The 6,860-nt window shown below is 47.4% G+C and overlaps 1 pseudogene; it reads left to right on the forward strand.

Moving 5' to 3' along the window:
- The first annotated feature begins 6,536 nt into the window (after positions 1-6,536).
- On the forward strand, positions 6,537-6,656 carry LOC139834835 (5S ribosomal RNA; annotated as a pseudogene).
- The last annotated feature ends 204 nt before the right edge of the window (positions 6,657-6,860 follow it).

The raw sequence follows: 6,860 nt of genomic DNA on the forward strand, positions 1-6,860 counted from the left end.
TTTTAGCGCTGACGCGTATGTATATTCATGGTGCTAGGGACGATATTTTTTTGCGGCACTCGTGTCGGGTTATTGGTGATGGGAAACGGTGGTATGGATGGAAAAGAGGATGGACATGGTACAAAATAGAGCGTACTCGTGCTCGGCTATTGGTGATGGAAACGGTGGTGCGGATGCGGAGCAAGTATATGGGAAAATGAGTGCATAACATGTCGGATGTGATCATACCAAAGCATTAAAGCACCAAAATGGTCCCATCAAAGACCTGGTTAAGCGTGGCTTTTGGGCGTAGAGTAGTACTAGGATGGGTGACTTCCTGGGAAGTCTCTCGTGTTGCATCCTCATACCAGCACTTTTTTGAGGCCATCGAACTCCGAAGTTAAGCGTGCTTGGGCGACATTCATAGGTGAAGTTAGGACGATATTTTTTTGCGGCACTCGTGTTTCGCTATTGGTGATGGGAAACGGTGGTGCGGATGAAAAAGAGGATGGACATGGTACAAAATAGAGCGCATAAAGAGCGTGAGGAGCAAGTATAAGGGAAAATGAGTGCATAACATGTCGGATGCGATCATACTAAAGACGCCGTTAATCGGATCCCACCGTAACCTGGTTGCTGCAGACTAATAGCGGGAGTAGTACTAGGATGGGTGACCTCCGGGAAGTCCCTCGTCATAACATGTCGGATGCGATCCTACCTTGCGCTAAAGCACCGGATCCCATCGAACTCCGAAGTTAAGCATTCATGGTGTAGAAGTTAGGACGAGAAGTTTTTTGCGGGCACTCGTGCTCGGGCTATTGGTGGAGGGAAATGTGGTGCAGATGAAAAAAGAGGATGGACATGGTACAAAATAGAGCAGATAAAGAGCGGGAGGAGCAAGCATAAGGGAAAATGAGTGCATAATATGTTTCCGATGCGATCATACTAAAGATTTTAAAGCACCGGATCCTTTTTGCATCACCTGGTTGTTGCAGCTTGAAGTAGAGTAGTACTAGGATGGGTGACCTCCTGGGAAGTCCTCGGGTTGCATCCCTCCTTTTGCGCCACGCGGCGACATTCATGGTGAAGTTAGGACTTATATTTTTTTAAGTGCACTCGCGGCTCTGGCCATTGGTGATGGGAAACGGTGAAAGTGGATGAAAAAGAGGATGGACATGGTACAAAACAGAGCAGTATAAAGAGCGGGAGGAGCAAGCATAAGGGAAAATGAGTGCATGTAACAGGTCGGATGTGATCATACCGAAGCACTAAAGCACCCTGATTTTGCCCACTCGATCTCGGTTAAGCGTGGTTAAGTAGAGTAGTACTAGGATGGGTGACCTCCTGGAAGTCCTCGTGTTGCATCCGATCATACCGACTAAAGCACCGGATCCCATCGAACTCCGAAGTTAAGCGTGCTTGGGCGAGAGTAGTACTATCCCTCCTTTTTACGCGTTACGCGGCGAAATTCAAGATGGTACGATATTTTTTTGCGGCACTCGTGCTCGGCTATTGGTGATGGGAACTAGCAGGAAAAGAGGATGGACATGGTACAAAACAGAGCAGGCTGGTAGTTGGAGGAGTAAGCATAATGGAAAATGAGTGCATAACATGTCGGATGCTGATCATACCAAAGACTAAAGCACCCGATCATACCAAAGATTAAAGCACCTGGATCCCATCGTACTCCTGGTTAAGCGTGGTTTGAAGTAGAGTAGTAATTAGGATGGGTGACTCTCCGGGAAGTCCTCGCTGCATCCTCCTGCGGCCACGCGCGACATCTATGGTGTAGTTAGGACGATATTTTTTATGGCACTGGATGCCATCGAACTCCTGGCTATTGGAGATGGGAAACGGTGGTGCGGATGAAAAGAGAGGATTGACATGGTACAAAATAGAGCAGTATAAAGAGCGGGAGGGAGCAAGTGATAAGGGAAAATGACCCTCCTTTTTGCGTCAAGCGATAATCACGCTTGGATGGCTGACCTCCGGGAAGTCCTCGTGTTGCATCGATATTTTTTTGCGGGCACTCGTGCTCGGCGGTGAAGTTAGGACGATCATACTCACATTAAAGCCACCGGATCCCATCGTAACTCCGGCTAAGCGCAGCTAACAGAGAAAATTAGGATGGTGACCTTCCGGGGAAGTCCTCGTTGCATCCCTCTTTTTGCGCCACGCGGCGACATTCATGGTGAAGTTAGGATTTATTTTTTTATGGCACCGTGTCGCTATTGGTGATGGGAAACAAAGGATGAAAAAGAGGTGATGGACAGGTATAAAATAGAGCAGATAAAGAGCGAGGAGCAAGCATAAGGGGAAAATGAGTGCATAACACATTATGCGATCATATCAAGATTAGAGCACCGGATCCCATTTTTTTGCGGGCAATCGTGCTCGGTTAAGCGTGACTTTTGGGCGAGTAGTATTTGTACGGGTGACCTCCGGGAAGTTCCTCGTGCTGTACTCTCCTTTTTGCGATCAATGCCAAGCACTAAAGCACCGGATCCCATCGTAACTCCGAAGTTAAGCGTGCTTGGGCGAGAGTAGAAGTTAGGAAGGACTATATTTTTTATGGGCACTGCCTTCGCTTATTGGTGATGGGAAAACGGGTGGTGTGGATGAAAGAGGATGGATATGGTACAAAATAGAGCAGATAAAGAGCGGGAGGAGCGTTACGCATAAGGGAAAATGAGTGCAGAACATGTTGATGCGATCATACCAGACTAAAGCACCGGATCCCTGGGAAACGGTGGTGCAGATGAAAAGAGGATGGACCTAGGATGGGTGACCTCCGGGAAGTCCTCGTGTTGCATCCTCGCGATCATACCAAAGACTAAAGCACCTGATCCCATCAAAACTCCGAAGTTAAGCGTAGCGAAGTAGAGTAGTACTAGGGATGCGACCTCCTGGAAGCTCCTTGTCAACTCTTGATAAAGGCCACGCGAAGTACATTCATGGTGAAGTTAGGACGATATTTTTTTAAGTGCACTCGTGTTCGCTATTCAAAACGGTGATGCGGAAACTGTGGAAAGTGGATGAAAGAGGATGGACATGGTACAAAATAGAGCGCATAAAGAGCGGGAGGAGCAAGCATAAGGGAAAATGAGTGCATAACATGTCGGATGTGATCATACTGCTAAAAGACACTCAAAGCACCGGATCCCATCAGAACGGTTACGTATGGCTTAGAGTAGTACTAGGATGGGTGACCTCCCGGGAAGTCCTCGTGGTTGCATCCCTCCTTTTTGCGCTACTGCGCGACATTCATGGTTGGTGAAGTTAGGACGATCATACCAAAGACTAAAGCACCGGATCCCATCGAACTCCGGTTAAGCGTGCTTGGGCGAGAGTAGGCTCCTTTTGCGTCACGCGGCGTATATCTTATGGTGAAGTTAGACGAGAAGTTTTTTGCGGCACTCGTGCTCTCGCTATTGGTGATGGGAAACGGTGGTGCAGATGGAAAGAGAGGATGGACATGGTACAAAATAGAGCAGTATAAAGAGCGGGAGGAGCAAGCATAAGGGAAAATGAGTGCATAACATGTCGGATGTGATCATACAAGATCAAAGACCGGATCCCACCAGAACTCCAAGTTAAGCGCCACGCTTGGGCGAGATAGTACTTCAGATGGGTGACCTCCGGGAAGTCCTCGTGTTGCATCGTTGCATCCCTCCTTTTTATGCCACGCCGCTTAACATTCATGGTGAAGTTAGGGGACTATTTTTTTGGCGTAACTCGTGGCTCGGCTATTGGTGATGGGAAACGGTGGTGCGGATGAAAAAGGATGGGAAACGGTGGTGGATGAAAAAGAGGATGGATATATACAAAACAGAGCGTATAAAGAGCGGGAGGAGCAAGCATGACAGGAAAATGAGTGGTTAACATGTCGGATGTGATCATGCTCAAAGACTAAAGCACCCGATCATACCAAAGACTAAAGCACTGGATCCCATCAATCTTCGTTGTTACATAGAGTAGCTATTTGCGGATGGGTGACCTCCTGGAAGTCTCCGTGGTTGCATCCCTCCTTTTTTATGTCATCATACATTCATGGGTGAAATTAGGACGACATTGGCGCACCTTGCCGCTATTGGTGATGGGAAACGCAAAGTGGATGAAAAGAGGATGGACATGGCGTTGTACAAAATAGAGCAAAGATAAAGAGCGGAGGAGCAAGCATATGGTGTCGAGTGCATAAATAGAGCAGATAAAGAGCGGGAGGAGCATGTCTAGGATGCGATCATACCAAAGCACTAAAGCAATCGATCCCATCGAACTCCTGGTTAAGCGTGTTTGGAAGTAGAGTAGTACTAGGATGGGTGACCTTCCGTGAAGTCTCGTTGCACCTCCTTTTTTGCGCCACGCCGCTTACATTCATGGTGGGAAACGTATGGATGAAAAAGACGATGGACATGGTACTATTTTTTTATGGCACTCGTGTTCGGCTATTGGAGATGGGAAACGGTATACAGATGAAAAAGAGGATGGACATGGTACAAAATAGACAAGATAAAGAGCGAGGAGCAAGCATATGGGAAAATGAGTGCATAATATGTCGGATGCGATCATATCAGAATATTTAAAAGCACCGGATCCCATCAAAACTCCGGCTAAGCGTGTTTAATGGCTATAGTAGTACTAGGTACTAGGATGGGTGACCTCCTGGGAAGTCCTCGTGGTTGCATCCTCCTTTTGATACTTATTATCACATGGTGACATAGTTAGGACGACATAACATGTCGGATGCGATCATACCAAAGACTAAAGCACCGGATCCCATCGAACTCCGGTTAAGCGTTTTTTGGCGAGAGCACTTCGTCATATTGGTGACCTCCGGGAAGTCCTCGTTGGGAAACGGTGGTATGCGATGAAAAAGAGGATGGACATGGTACAAAATAGAGCAAAGAGCGGAGGAGCAAGTATATGGGAAAATGAGTGCCAACATGTCGGATGTGATCATATCAAAGCATCAAAGCAATCGGATCCCAATGTAATTCAAGTTAAGCGTGCTTGGTTTAGAGTAGTACTGTGGATGTGGTGACCTCCGGGAAGTCCTCTGGTTGCATCCTCCTTTTTTGCGCCACGCCAAGTACATTCATGGTGAAGTTAGGACGATATTTTTTGCGGGCACTCGCGGTTTCAAGTTATTGGTGATGGGAAACGTGTGGTGTTGATGAAAAAATTGGTGATGGGAAACGGTGGTGCGGATGAAAAAGAGGATGGACATGGTACAGTACAAAATAGAGCAGCATAAAGAGCCGGAGGAGCAAGCATAGCATAAGGGAAAATGAGTGCATAACATGTCGGATGTGATCATACCAAAGACTAAAGCACCGGATCCCATCGTAACTCTGGTTAAGTTGCTTAAGCAGAGTAGTACTAGGATGGGTGACCCTCCGGGAAGTCCTCGTGGTTGCATCAGACTAAAGCACCGGATCCCATCGAACTCCTTTTTTGCGTGCCACGCCGCCGCATAGTCTATGGTGAAGTTAGGACGACATTTATGCGGGCACTGTGAGCCGCTATTGGCATGATAAACGGTGGTATGGATGAAAAAGAGGATGGACATGGTACAAAATAGAGCAGCATAAAGAGCGGGAGGAGTGCTACAAGGGAAAATGAGTGTACAACATGTCGGATGTGATCATACCAAAGACTAGAGCAATCGGATCCCATCGTGAATCTGGTTAAGCGTGCTTGGGCTTATATAGTACTAGGATGGGTGACCTCCTCGGGAAGTCCTCTTGTTGCAAACTTCCTTTTTTACGCCACGCGTATCCCATACATTCATGTGTTAGGACGATGGCGCTACGCATCGCGGTTTCCAAGCATGCGTGATGCGGAAACGTGCGTTGATGAAAAAGAGGATGGACATGAAGCAAAAGAGAGCAGATAAAGAGCGGAGGAGCAAGTATAAGGGAAAATGAGTGCATAACATGTTTGATGCGATCATACCAAAGACTAAAGCAACTGGACCCCATCAAAACTCCGACGATATTTTAAGCGCGGTTAAGTAGAGTAGTATTGGACTAGGATGGGTGACCTCCGGGAAGTCCTCGTGGTTGGGATCCTTTTTACGCCACGCCGCCAGCATTCATGGTGGAAGTTAGACGAGATTTTTGGCGGGCACTCGTATTTCGCTATTGGTGATGGGAAACGGTAGTGGATGAAAAAGAGGATGGACATGCGTACAAAATAGAGCAGTTAAAGATGTGGAGGTGAGCAAGCATAAGGGAAAATGAGTGTATAACATGTTTGATGCGATCATACACAAAGACTAGAGCAATCGGATCCCCACTGCACTGGTTGTTGTAATAGAGAAAATTAGGATGCAGACTCTGAAGTCTCGTTGCATCCCATCCTTTTTACGCTAGCCAAGCGTATATCTGGCGGTGAGAGTTAGTGATGGGAGACGGCGGCAAGTCCTCGTTCTGCCATTGGTGATTTTTTTGCGGGAAACGGTGCTTGATGAAAAAGAGGATGGACATGGTACAAAATAGAGCAGATAAAGAGCGTGGAGGAGCAAGCATAAGGGAAAATGAGTGCATAGCATGCTCGACAAGTATCATACCAAAGAGCTTAAAGCACCGGATTCCATCAAAACTCCGAAGTTAAGCGTGCTTGGGCGTAGAGTAGTACTAGGATGGGTGACCTCTTGGGAAGTCCTCGTGTTGCACTAGGATGGGTGACCTCCTGGGAAGTCCTCCTGTTGCATCCCTCCTTTTAGCGTCACGCCGCGACATTCATGGTGAAGTTAGGACGAGTATTTTTTTGCGCGCACTCGTGCTCGGGCTATTGGGTGAAGTTGGGAAACGAAGCATGGAGGACTAAAGCACCGGATCCCATCGAACTCCGGTTAAGCGTGCTTGGGCGAGAGTAGT

The sequence above is a fragment of the Lolium perenne genome, unplaced genomic scaffold, assembly GCF_019359855.2.
Source record: "Lolium perenne isolate Kyuss_39 unplaced genomic scaffold, Kyuss_2.0 unplaced63, whole genome shotgun sequence".
Lineage (NCBI taxonomy): Eukaryota > Viridiplantae > Streptophyta > Magnoliopsida > Poales > Poaceae > Lolium > Lolium perenne.